Here is a 15564-nt window from a genome sequence, read left to right as displayed (position 1 = left end):
TATATATATATATATATATATATATATATATATATATATATATGTATATATGTATATATATATATATATATATATGTATATATATATATATATGTATGTATATATATATATATATATATAATATATTGAGAGAAAGAGAGATTAATGAATGGTACACTGAACTCGGCAGCAAACTGGCGAATTTATAGGACATTTCCAAATTCTGATGCCCATGCGAGTGCATGGGGTTTTAGTGCAAATCTCATGCACTCGCATCGGCACATGCACTCTCATGAGCACATGCACTCGCATGGGTTTTATGCCTATTTCCTATGCGATCGCATGGCCGTCAGATCCAGCTCACATATTTTTTGTTTTCTTGTTTGTCGACATATTATTATTTATATATAATATATATATAATTTATATTAATTATATATATATTATATTATATTCTTGTACATAGTTGACTTGTAATTTTTGCTCCGTTGTCTCGTACATTTACGCCCGGTTTATGTCTCGGTTCCGGTTTCTCGAACGTCCTTTCGTACGCTTAGATATCTTGTACTTTACATTCCTCGGCTTGTACTCTTGTCAATATTTACACGTTAATTATCAATAAATGGAACCACTTGGATTGTAACTTGTACGTTTGAGCTTTTTGATCATTTGCGTCTTCAAATATTCGTTTTCTTCTTTTGTCTTCGCACTTATTTATTTAAACGATTACAACATAAAAATAGAACAATAGTAACTAAAAACTTTACATATTGGAAGGATATTGATACTAAATATATGTTCATTTGGAGCACTATCAAATATCCCCACACTTGAACGTTGCTTGTCCTCAAGCAATACATAACTTGAAATAAAATCACACTTCACTCGAATCACTTTTTTATTCTCACACTTTATACATCAGTGATTTTGATAAGGCGGTATAAACAATGTTAGTAAAGATGTGGTTTACAGTCCCATATGACTATAAAAATGTAGATCCTTTAAGGAAATTGGATCTTTATAAAAACATTTGATCTTTTGAAAATTCATTCTAACTTTTGCCCTAGATAAGTTTTTCGGAATAACCTTTCACCGGTGTTTACAAAATATTTTTGTGGGTTTTGTGGGTTTCAGATTTTATAATTTTAGCTCAAAACTTGCGGTTTTGTGTCACCCACTTGCTAACCTTGTATTAGGAAAGCATACATCCAGTATACTTGCTCCGTATATTACCTTTCAGTAAACTACCGTCCGGTTGTAAAGGAAAGTGTTGAACAAGCAACTGTTAAGGCAATGTCTAATGACATGCAGATGTTCATGGTCTACAACGTGTCAGATGCAATTACTATCCTTTGTAGGAGCAATAGTAAAGATCGCCCTATAATATTTCGGTCTGGCACAAGGTCCTGTCTTCGACCATGCTATGCAACCACCGTTCTTACGGTTGACACCCGATTTGGTTCAGGTGACCTAATGAATTCCAGGTGAATTCCTAGGATTTTACGTTCAATGGTAATGAACTCATTGAAAATGGGTTTTAAGAAAACAAATCGGTTGTAATTTTGATCAAAATATTTTCTCGTTCAAGCTCGAGTTTAGATATCATTGAATTCCATGAGTTTGAATTCTCAATCTTTAAGGTCAATCTCAAAGATTGAGTAATATCAGGCTTAAAAGCTGATTTTTAATCTTTAAGGAGATTATCCTTTCTGGGGGTCTGATTCATTAGTCTTATCAAGCTAATTTGCACTGCGCCCTCCCCATTTTATGAGACAGATCCTCTCATGGTTAGGATAAGTCTGACCACTTGGCGACCCTGTTTGATGCTGAGGTCTGTGGATTTCCTGCTGATTTTAGAGATGACTTTTCTAGATTTTTCGTCAACCTACAGCTGGTCTGGACGACAATTTCTTGACCTAAATCAAGAAGCGCGTGTCTTTTTTTGAAGACTTTACTTCATTTTAATGATGGAATTGATTCATTATGTAGATCCATCTTTTCTTCCATTTATATTACAATTTATCGGGTAAAATAGTTAATTTTATCCAAAACAAAAGCACCTGCAATAACTTTACAGAAACATGTGATAGATAGTTTTTAATTGAATAACTTGGTACATTCTCCCCACACTTGGCTTTTATTTATTTCTTTCTTTGCCTTTTTATTCTCCTCTTTTTCATTTTAAATGAATTCAAGCATTTTAGGTTGTTTCTCAATTTATGTCCTTTCCGAGGTAACGATAATTTCAGTATTAACACTTAGTTTTTATCGTTCATAAATATGTATAAACATGATTTTGAATTCATTTAGTTGAAAATTTTTCAAATTTTTCACAAAATTTGGCAAATAAACCAAGTGCAAACCCGAGAGAATTTATAACCCTTCCCCACACTTGAGATCATGCAATGCCCTCATTTGCATGAAATCAGACTATAATTATAAATTCATGAGGGTGATTAGTGTAGAAAAGTGATTAAAAATACCCAATTTATAATTATAAAGCTCGTCGAATGATAGATGGCGCGCCTCATTGTTCATTCCTTTTGTTGTATTATCACACATATTTTTTCTTCAAAAATGGTTGCTTTTCTGAACTGTTTGCTAATTTTTGAAAATACGTCTTTTACCCTAATTTATCATGCATGTTTATTAATGAGTTATGCACTAACCCGAACCCCTAATTTAACATTAAGTGGGGTTAGACTTCCCCACACTTAGCTGACGACATGTGAAGTCGGTAGAATAAGTTCCACGAATTAGAATAGTGAGTCAGTTATTTACATCTCGGGTGGTGTATAGTATATCAATAGGTTTAAAGTTTAGATCCACCCGATCGTCACTACTTAATTCTTTTTTAAGTGTAGCTTTCAGTAAATGGATATGTCTCTTTTCTGGTTCTTGGTCGAATTGATCGATATACACCGACATACATATTTCTATAGGGTGGACAATTCCCAACATTTCCTTCCGTTCATTCTCGAGCTCAAAGTTTTCACCTCTATTACCCAATTGGGTGGAATCCGAGGTGTAAATATCTATTACAGCTCGTAGTTCATCTTCGGTAGATGACTCGTTTATTGAGAATATTGGGTTGGAAAGTTGTGGAATGGTGAATTTCGGGATCGAAGCAAATTCTTCTTCCTTATCGGTTTTTATCGGTCCCACTATTTTGGTCTCTGGGGTAAAATTTTCAACGTTATCGTTTTTCCAAGAATACCAATTTGTCACCCTTACTTCTTCTTCATCCATTGATGGATCGATGATTTCGTCGGTAGAGGCTAATGTGTCGATATGCTGTAAAATTGGTAAGACTGAATAAAAAGTATCATCGGGATAATTGGTGATTTCGGAGCTCTCGAATTCATCAAAATTTGATGATATGAGATTTTCTTGCACACGACTCCTCAGATCCACAGGTGTGTAGTCTGATAAAGTTTCAGCTTGCCTATTTGCAAACTCTCTCATTTGTTCATTTTGAGCGTTAAATTCTTCGAGTTTGATTTTCATATAATCTAATAAATTTTCAGACACATAATTTTCCTTGTCATCTGGTTGTTGAGTTTGGATATATTTTTGGAAATAATCCCAATTTGAATCTTCATAATCGTTCCATTCAGGTTCTATGGGTGCATAATTTTCCATAGGAACGTAATAATAACATTCCCATGTTGAGTGATAATCTCCACAGATTTCACAACCAGTTATTGTTTCATCATTCGTGATCCAAGATTGACCGAATGAATTGTCATCAATACCCATTTGAGAGTATTGATGAAATTGATTTCGTATGTCAGAAAAAGTTTCCAAAATATTCCCGAAATTTTTCATAATGCGCTTATTACCAAATTTTAGCTACAATGTGGTGCATTTACTAATTATTATATTAGTTATCAAACAAAAAAAATTATATAAGTTATCAAATTAATAGACTTTTCTGCTTTTGCCCACGTTTCGAATAGCCAATAGATGCAGCAGGTAGCCAGGACTCTTTAAATCGGAAGCCCACAACTCGCCACTAACAAATCCAACTATTACTACGAACCAGAAATTTGGTGTCTATCAATTTAATTGCTTACAATAATTTTTTCGTCGAAATTTAAAGAAGAAAAAAATCTATGTTCTAAAAACTAGAGCGTAGAAATGAAAAAGAAAAAGAGCGTCGAAAAATAAGAAGTCGAAAAACAAACGTCAAAAAACAAAAAGTCAAAAAATAATAATAAGAAAGTAAAGCGTCGAAACTTAAAAGTCTAAAAATTAAATCTAAAAAGTTGCGCCTAAAGGTATTAAAACTTAAATGCAATTCTATTCGAAAAACGGCAATTACTTAAAAAGGCACTAAAATTTATAAACTACTAAAGCGATAAGCGACGTCGTAAAATTCTAAAGCGTCTAAATCTTAATCTAAAGAAAAAGCACTTAAGGGATTTTACGGCAAAGCCTAAAAATCTAGAAATATAAAAATTCTACGGCAAAAACTAAGTTTAAAACTAATTACGAACGACAAATATTACGAAATAAACGATAAAAATACAAATTATAACTAAAATGATAAAAATACAAATTTTAAAAAAATATTATTTTTATATAATTTTTTTTATAAAAATATTAATTTATATAATTAATGATGATAATAACTTACAATTAAATAATAAAACTAGATATAAATATATATTAAATAAATAAAACCCTAATTAGGTTAAATAATAATAATAATAATTAATAAAACCTACGCTTATTAATTGTGTACCAGGATCAGACCTGTCAAATCGACTCATGCAATCACATGAGTCTTCTGTTATGTGTCCATGCGATCGCATGGACTGAGGATCCAGGCCAGAAGTTGGGCTGCTACAGTGTTCGGCCCAGTTTCAATTTTTTTTTTCTGAATATGATTTATATAAAATATTTATATAATATAAAAAACTTATATTTTAAAAATCTAAAAATAAAAATAAAAATACTCTTTAATTTTATATATTTTAAACAAACTCTTAAATTTATATATATATATATATATATATATATATATATATATATATATATATATATATATATATGTTAATATTTTATATATTTTTTTCTTTTTTTATTGTTTTATATTTTTTTTCTTTTTAATGTTTTATATCTTTACAAATATAAATTAAAAATATAGCGTTTGGCCGAGTCCCCGGCAGCGGCGCCAAAAACTTGATGTGTGAAGCGGAGGTGTATGAAATACTATTATTTTAACTACGAAATATGAAGAAATATTACACAAGTTTTATTTAATTTATTTACAGATGGAATATACCTAAACCTTGCTACAACACTATAGGCAGTGTACCTAATCGTAGAGTAGTATAGTTTTTAGTAAGTCCGGTTCGTTCCACAGGGAGATGGCTTATTTTACACTATATTTTTATATAACTATATTTGTACAAATATATATATATATATATATATATATATATATATATATATATATATATATATATATATATATATATATATATATATTACAATTATTATTATTATAAAAGGGGGGTTTTACCGTTTAATGACTGGTTTGTCGATTTTATATTTTAAGCGAAGCGTAAAATAAATGACGATATTTAACTAACGATAAAATAAATAACAATAATTAAAATAACAATAAATAACAGTACGAGGAAATATGAAATAAAATATATTATGCTTATTTAAACTTCCGTACTCATGATGTTTGACGTTTTGATTTTAATTTATTACCCTGGGTTAATTGTCCTTTGTCCTGGATTATTTGATAAGTCCATCTGGTTTTGACCTAAACAGTCCATCGGTCATAATTATAAAGTGCGAGGGTCTTCGTCAAATTAACCTTATACCCGAAGTCAAATATTCTAACTAATTGGGGACTTAAACTGTAATAAGGTTTAATACATTGTTAATGATTACACCAGGTTATCGACTGCGTGTAACCCAAGGTTTTAATACTTTATTAACAATTACACCAATTTCCCTTGAATGTAATCCACCCCTGTTTTAATGAGTCCATTGACTATTAATCCATCCCCGTGTCCGGTCAAATGAATAATTATTAGTATTTATAAATATCTCGCACACCGTACCCAGTCAAGCGTATGTGGTTATATATAGATACGTCAAATTATAAATCTCTATATTAAATTAACAAGATATCATTTAGTTAATCAAATATAAAGCCCATTAATAGCCCATAGTCCAATTTTCACAAGTATGGTCTTTTGTCCAAACCCCAATTATGGTCCAAAGCCCAATAACCCCATCTTAATATATAGCCCAACATCATGATTACTTCGGCTCAAATAAGCATAATAATAACTTAAGTTCGATACATAATTAAAAAGGGAGAATTTAGCTTACAATGATTATTAATCGCGTAGTGTTACAGAGACAGAGTTCCGACTTTAAAACCCGTAAATAACCTTTACATTACCCAAACTAACTAATATAAAACTAAACTAATATATATATATATATATATATATATATATATATATATATATATATATATATATATATATAATATATTGAGAGAAAGAGAGATTAATGAATGGTACACTGAACTCGGCAGCAAACTGGCGAATTTATAGGACATTTCCAAATTCTGATGCCCATGCGAGTGCATGGGGTTTTAGTGCAAATCTCATGCACTCGCATGGGCACATGCACTCGCATGGGGTTTTTGCCTATTTCCCATGCTATCGCATGGCCGTCAGATCCAGCTCACATATTTTTTGTTTTCTTGTTTGTCGACATATTATTATTTATATATAATATATATATATATAATTTATATTAATTATATATATATTATATTATATTCTTGTGCATAGTTGACTTGTAATTTTCGCTCCGTTGTCTCGTACATTTACGCCCGGTTTATGTCTCGGTTCCGGTTTCACGAACGTCCTTTCGTACGCTTAGATATCTTGTACTTTACATTCCTCGGCTTGTACTCTTGTCAATATTTACACGTTAATTATCAATAAATGGAACCACTTGGATTGTAACTTGTACGTTTGAGCGTTTTGATCATTTGCGTCTTCAAATATTCGTTTTCTTCTTTTGTCTTCGCACTTATTTATTTAAACGATTACAACATAAAAATAGAACAATAGTAACTAAAAACTTTACATATTGGAAGGATATTGATACTAAATATATGTTCATTTGGAGCACTATCAAATATCCCCACACTTGAACGTTGCTTGTCCTCAAGCAATACATAACTTGAAATAAAATCACACTTCACTCGAATCACTTTTTTATTCTCACACTTTATACATCAGTGATTTTGATACGGCGGTATAAACAATGTTAGTAAAGATGTGGTTTACAGTCCCATATGACTATGAAAATGTAGATCCTTTAAGGAAATTGGATCTTTATAAAAACATTTGATCTTTTGAAAATTCATTCTAACTTTTGCCCTAGATAAGTTTTCCGGAATAACCTTTCACCGGTGTTTACAAAATATTTTTGTGGGTTTTGTGGGTTTCAGATTTTAAAATTTTAGCTCAAAACTTGCAGTTTTGTGTCACCCACTTGCTAACCTTGTATTAGGAAAGCATACGTCCAGTATACTTGCTCCGTATATTACCTTTCGGTAAACTACCGTCCGATTGTAAAGGAAAGCGTTGAACAAGCAACTGTTAAGGCAATGTCTAATGACATGCAGATGTTCATGGTCTACAACGTGTCAGATGCAATTATTATCCTTTGTAGGAGCAATAGTAAAGATCACCCTATAATATTTCGTTCTGGCACAAGGTCCTGTCTTCGACCATGCTATGCAACCACCATTCTTACGGTTGACACCCGATTTGGTTCAGGTGACCTAATGAATTCCAGGTGAATTCCTAGGATTTTATGTTCAATGGTAATGAACGCATTTAAAATGGGTTTTAAGAAAACAAATCGGTTGTAATTTTGATCAAAATATTTTCTCGTTCAAGCTCGAGTTTAGATATCATTGAATTCCATGAGTTTGAATTCTCAATCTTTAAGGTCAATCTCAAGGATTGAGTAATATCAGGCTTAAAAGCTGATTTTTAATCTTTAAGGAGATTATCCTTTCTGGGGTCTGATTCATTAGTTTTATCAAGCTAATTTGCACTGCGCCCTCCCCATTTTATGAGACAGATCCTCTCATGGTTAGGATAAGTCTGACCACTTGGCGACCCTGTTTGATGCTGAGGTCCGTGGATTTCCTGCTGATTTTAGAGATGACTTTTCTAGATTTTTCGTCAACCTACAGCTGGTCTGGACGACAACTTCTTGACCTAAATCAAGAAGCGCGTGTCTTTTTCTGAAGACTTTACTTCATTTTAATGATGGAATTGATTCATCATGTTGATCCATCTTTTCTTCCATTTATATTACAATTTATCGGGTAAAATAATTAATTTTATCCAAAACAAAAGCACCTGCAATAACTTTACAGAAACATGTGATAGATAGTTTTTAATTGAATAACTTGGTACATTCTCCCCACACTTGACTTTTATTTATTTCTTTCTTTGCCTTTTTATTCTCCTCTTTTCCATTTTAAATGAATTCAAGCATTTTAGGTTGTTTCTCAATTTATGTCCTTTCCGAGGTAACGATAAATTCAGTATTAACACTTAGTTTTTATCGTTCATAAATATGTATAAACATGATTTTGAATTCATTTAGTTGAAAATTTTTCAAATTTTCACAAAATTTGGCAAATAAACCAAGTGCAAACCCGAGAGAATTTATAACCCTTCCCCACACTTGAGATCATGCAATGCCCTCATTTGCATGAAATCAGACTATAATTATAAATTCATGAGGGTGATTAGTGTAGAAAAGTGATTAAAAATACCCAATTTATAATTATAAAGCTCGTCGAATGATAGATGGCGCGCCTCATTGTTCATTCCTTTTGTTGTATTATCACACATATTTTTTCTTCAAAAATGGTTGCTTTTCTGAACTGTTTGCTAATTTTTGAAAATACGTCTTTTACCCTAATTTATCATGCATGTTTATTAATGAGTTATGCACTAACCCGAACCCCTAATTTAACATTAAGTGGGGTTAGACTTCTCCACACTTAGCTGACGACATGTGAAGTCGGTAGAATAAGTTCCACGAATTAGAATAGTGAGCCAGTTATTTACATATCGGGTGGTGTATAGTATATCAATAGGTTTAAAGTTTAGATCCACCCGATCGTCACTACTTAATTCTTTTTTAAGTGTAGCTTTCAGTAAATGGATATGTCTCTTTTCTGGTTCTTGGTCGAATTGATCGATATACACCGACATACATATTTCTATAGGGTGGACAATTCCCAACATTTCCTTCCGTTCATTCTCGAGATCAAAGTTTTCACCTCTATTACCCAATTGGGTGGAATCCGAGGTGTAAATATCTATTACAGCTCGTAGTTCATCTTCGGTAGATGACTCGTTTATTGAGAATATTGGGTTGGAAAGTTGTGGAATGGTGAATTTCGGGATCGAAGCAAATTCTTCTTCCTTATCGATTTTTATCGGTCCCACTATTTTGGTCTCTGGGGTAAAATTTTCAACGTTATCGTTTTCCCAAGAATACCAATTTGTCACCCTTACTTCTTCTTCATCCATTGATGGATCGATGATTTCGTCGGTAGAGGCTAATGTGTCGATATGCTGTGAAATTGGTAAGACTGAATAAAAAGTATCATCGGGATAATTGGTGATTTCGAAGCTCTCGAATTCATCAAAATTTGATGATATGAGATTTTCTTGCACACGACTCCTCAGATCCACAGGTGTGTAGTCTGATAAAGTTTCAGCTTGCCTATTTGCAAACTCTCTCATTTGTTCATTTTGAGCGTTAAATTCTTCGAGTTTGATTTTCATATAATCTAATAAATTTTCAGACACATAATTTTCCTCGTCCTCTGGTTGTTGAGTTTGGATATATTCTTGGAAATAATCCCAATTTGAATCTTCATAATCGTTCCATTCAGGTTCTATGGGTGCATAATTTTCCATAGGAACGTAATAATAACATTCCCATGTTGAGTGATAATCTCCACAGATTTCACAACCAGTTATTGTTTCATCATTCGTGATCCAAGATTGACCGAATGAATTGTCATCAACACCCATTTGAGAGTATTGATGAAATTGATTTCGTATGTCAGAAAAAGTTTCCAAAATATTCTCGAAATTTTCTATAATGCGCTTATTACCAAATTTTAGCTACAATGTGGTGCATTTACTAATTATTATATTAGTTATCAAACAAAAAAAATTATATAAGTTATCAAATTAATAGACTTTTCTGCTTTTGCCCACGTTTCGAATAGCCAATAGATGCAGCAGGTAGCCAGGACCCTTTAAATCGGAAGCCCACAACTCGCCACTAACAAATCCAACTATTACTACGAACCAGAAAATTGATGTCTATCAATTTAATTGCTTACAATAATTTTTTCGTCCAAATTTAAAGAAGAAAAAAATCTATGTCCTAAAAACTAGAGCGTAGAAATGAAAAAGAAAAAGAGCGTCGAAAAATAAGAAGTCGAAAAACAAACGTCGAAAAACAAAAAGTCAAAAAATAATAATAAGAAAGTAAAGCGTCGAAACTTAAAAGTCTAAAAATTAAATCTAAAAAGTTGCGCCTAAAGGTATTAAAACTTAAATGCAATTCTATTCGGAAAACGGCAATTACTTAAAAAGGCACTAAAATTTATAAACTACTAAAGCGATAAGCGACGTCGTAAAATTCTAAAGCGTCTAAATCATAATCTAAAGAAAAAGCACTTAAGGAATTTTACGACAAAGCCTAAAAATCTAGAAATATAAAAATTCTACGACAAAAACTAAGTTTAAAACTAATTACGAACGACAAATATTACGAAATAAACGTTAAAAATACAAATTATAACTAAAATGATAAAAATACAAATTTTATAAAAATATTATTTTTATATAATTTTTTTATAAAAATATTAATTTATATAATTAATGATGATAATAACTTACAATTAAATAATAAAACTAGATATAAATATATATTAAATAAATAAAACCCTAATTAGGTTAAATAATAATAATAATAATTAATAAAACCTACGCTTATTAATTGTGTACCAGGATCAGACCTGTCAAATCGACTCATACAATCGCATGAGTCTTCTGTTATGTGTCCATGCGATAGCATGGACTGAGGATCCAGGCCAGAAGTTGGGCTGCTACAGTGTTCGGCCCAGTTTCAATTTTTTTTTCTTCTGAATATGATTTATATAAAATATTTATATAATATAAAAACTTATATTTTAAAAATCTAAAAATAAAAATAAAAATACTTTTTAATTTTATATATTTTAAACAAACTCTTATATATATATATAAAACATTAAAAAGAAAAAAAATATAAAACAATAAAAAAAGAAAAAATATATATAAAACATTAACATATATATATATGTTAATGTTTTATATATATTTTTTCTTTTTTTATTGTTTTATATTTTTTTTCTTTTTAATGTTTTATATCTTTACAAATATAAATTAAAAATATAGCGTTTGGCCGAGTCCCCGGCAGCGGCGCCAAAAACTTGATGTGTGAAGCGGAGGTGTATGAAATACTATTATTTTAACTACGAAATATGAAGAAATATTACACAAGTTTTATTTAATTTATTTACAGATAGAATATACCTAAACCTTGCTACAACACTATAGGCAGTGTACCTAATCGTAGAGTAGTATAGCTTTTAGTAAGTCTGGTTCGTTCCACAGGGAGATGACTTATTTTGCACTATATTTTTATATAACTATATTTGTACAAAATATAAATATATATATTACAATTATTATTATTATAAAAGGGGGGGTTTTACCGTTTAATGACTGGTTTGTCGATTTTATATTTTAAGCGAAGCGTAAAGTAAATGACGATATTTAACTAACGATAAAATTAATAACAATAATTAAAATAACAATAAATAACAGTACGAGGAAATATGAAATAAAATATAGTATGCTTATTTAAACTTCCGTACTCATGATGTTTGACGTTTTGATTTTAATTTATTACCCTGGGTTAATTGTCCTTTGTCATGGATTATTTGATAAGTCCATCTGGTTTTGACCAAAACAGTCCATCGGTCATAATTATAAAGTGCGAGGGTCTTCGCTAAATTAACCTTATACCCGAAGTCAAATATTCGAACTAATTGGGGACTTAAGCTGTAATAAAGTTTAATACATTGTTAATGATTACACCAGGTTATCGACTGCGTGTAACCCAGGGTTTTAATACTTTATTAACAATTACACCAATTTCCCTTGAATGTAATCCACCCCTGTTTTAATGAGTCCATTGACTATTAATCCATCCCCGTGTCCGGTCAAATGAATAATTATTAGTATTTATAAATATCCCGCTCACCGTACCCAGTCAAGCGTATGTGGTTATATATAGATACGTTAAATTATAAATCTCTATATTAAATTAACAAGATATCATTTAGTTAATCAAATATAAAGCCCATTAATAGCCCATAGTCTAATTTTCACAAGTGTCGGTCTTTTGTCCAAACCCCAATTATGGTCCAAAGCCCAATAACCCCATCTTAATATTTAGCCCAACATCATGATTACTTCGGCTCAAATAAGCATAATAATAACTTAAGTACGATACATAATTAAAAGGGAGAATTTAGCTTACAGTGATTATTAATCGCGTAGTGTTACAGAGACAGAGTTCCGACTTTAAAACCCGTTAAATAACCTTTACATTACCCAAACTAACTAATATAAAACTAAACTAATATATATATATATATATATATATATATATATATATATATATATATATATATATATATATATATATAATATATTGAGTGAAAGAGAGATTAATGAATGGTACACTGAACTCGGCAGCAAACTGGCGAATTTATAGGACATTTCCAAATTCTGATGCCCATGCGAGTGCATGAGGTTTTAGTGCAAATCTCATGCACTCGCATGGGCTCATGCACTCGCATGGGTTTTATGCCTATTTCCCATGCGATCGCATGGTCGTCAGATCCAGCTCACATATTTTTTATTTTCTTGTTTGTCGACATATATATATATATATATATATATATATATATATATATATATATATATATATATAATATATATATATATATAATTTATATTAATTATATATATATTATATTATATTCTTGTGCATAGTTGACTTGTAATTTTCGCTCCGTTGTCTCGTACATTTACGCCCGGTTTATGTCTCCGTTCCGGTTTCTCGAACGTCCTTTCGTACGCTTAGATATCTTGTACTTTACATTCCTCAGCTTGTACTCTTGTCAATATTTAGACGTTGATTATCAATAAATGGAACCACTTGGATTGTAACTTGTATGTTTGAGCTTTTTGATCGTTTGCGTCTTCAAATATTCGTTTTCTTCTTTTGTCTTCGCACTTATTTATTTAAACGATTACAACATAAAAATAGAACAATAGTAACTAAAAACTTTACATATTGGAAGGATATTGATACTAAATATATGTTCATTTGGAGCACTATCAAACACGGTTCTTGTTCTTAACAAAGAAGATTCAATCTTATGGGTTCATTCGGGCAGGGGCGGAGCCAGGATTTCAAGTTAGGGGATGCTTGCTCGATAATTAAATATTAACAATATAAATTTCTATCTTCGTAGCAGATTAGCAAGAATGATTCAATTATTTCATCCATAATCTCAATCGTATAAACCTTCAATTCAAATTTAAACCTAGATGATTAAACACATTACACATAGCTCATAATGTTATCATCTCTGAATTGCGAACTAATGATTGTAACTAAAATTCCTTTAAAGTTTATGTATCGTCTTATTTTAGTTCAGCCGTAAAGAAATAAAGAATCCACCATAATATTATCATTATCCCCTTATGATTGTACTTTACTAAGAACATCTTCTATTACATTATATTCTTTTTATTATAATTGATCATCATTTTTTTTAATCAAAAATTCAATAATTATTTTTTGAGACCTGTAGTTTTTCCACCCATGATTCAATCTTAGATCGTAAACTCAAATCAGTTGATGCTATTATTTATTCGAAAATAAAATAGTAACATAACAAAATACAACAATAAATGACTATATTCATGATAGAATAAATGAGTAATAAAATTTAAGATATTCATAAATAAACAAAAAGATTATATAATTTAATTATAAGTTATTTTTTATGTAAGTTATTATATATTATATAGAAAAAATATAAGACAAAACACACTGAGAGATTAGAACGGATCAACATATCATAATGATTTTCTTATTTCCTAAATAGTAAAAGAGAGTACGTGATGTTCTACAGGTTTAGTGAAGTTAATTTTGTATGGGTAATTAATTATCTTTTGGGCTTGAAGTAAAATTCATTGAGCAATGAGTCAGAATATCTCACAAACATAAAAGAGGAGTCTACATAAAATTAATTGGGCTTATGTAAACTCAACAATGTTGGGCTAGTTGGGGGTGACTTAGCACCCACAAGCTACCCCATTGGCTCCGCCATTGCATTCGGGTGATAATGTGTATTCGGAGGCGGAGGGTGTAAGAATCATGTTGGGGGCAAATTTAGCTCTAGATTTCGATTGGGTTAAGGTGGTGTGGAACAAGCTCGTGCCTTCAAATATGGCTATTTTTCAATGGCTTTCGATTCGTGGAGGCGTTCCGGTTAAAGAAGTTTTAAAATATAGACATTGTCTTAGGGAAGGTATTGATGATAAATGATCAAGGTGTTTGATGAAAGTTGAATCCATACAACATCTTTTGTTACATTGCTCATGGGTTTTCGAGGTATGGTCGGCACTTTTCAAATGATGGAGGGTGTCTTGGGTGATGCCTTATGATATTCTCTTTTTTTCGATTCAATGTTATAATGGCTTAGGAATTAAGGCTAAAAAAGCTTGGAGATTGATAGGTCCGGCCGCGTATTGGTTTATTTGGCTTGCAAGAAATGATTTAATCTTTAATGGTGTGTCTAAAGGTTGGATGGTGGTTGTGGAAAGCATCAAACTTAAAGTTTTTCAATGGTTGGTAAATGCGCGCAAGGCCGAAAGTCATCAATTTTACGTATGGCAATCCCAACCTTGGGAGGTCTGCTGAAGTCTTCCTCGAAACAGGCTGATCAGACTCGTGTTCTTCAGTGTAGTGCTGCTACTGCTTCTCTTTATCTTATTGTTATTTTCCTGTATTTGTAAGTCTTTATGGTAGGTGGGCTTGATGGCTTGTAATGTAGTTCTAGGGATTATCACCAAAATGTCCAAATATTTTTCACCCCTTGCATCAGAGCCAAAAAAAAAAAATTGACAAAATGCCCTCGCAAGGCGCAAGGTACCTTGCGTACAAACACACGCAAGGACGCAAGTAGCCTTGCGTCTTTGCGTCCTTCTCTTATCAGGATACGATTTTCAGGATAAGATTTCATCAGATTTTCTAGATTTTTATGGATAAAATTTTGATCCTATATAAAGAATGACCCTGGAACTTGTAATTCATCATTTCATAACAACTGTTTCCCTAAGAATTTCAGTGATT

This window comes from Rutidosis leptorrhynchoides, chromosome 10, assembly GCF_046630445.1.
Source record: "Rutidosis leptorrhynchoides isolate AG116_Rl617_1_P2 chromosome 10, CSIRO_AGI_Rlap_v1, whole genome shotgun sequence".
In the NCBI taxonomy this organism is placed as follows: Eukaryota; Viridiplantae; Streptophyta; class Magnoliopsida; order Asterales; family Asteraceae; genus Rutidosis; species Rutidosis leptorrhynchoides.
The sequence above is the reverse complement of the archived record's forward strand: the minus strand, read 5'-3'. Positions refer to the sequence as shown.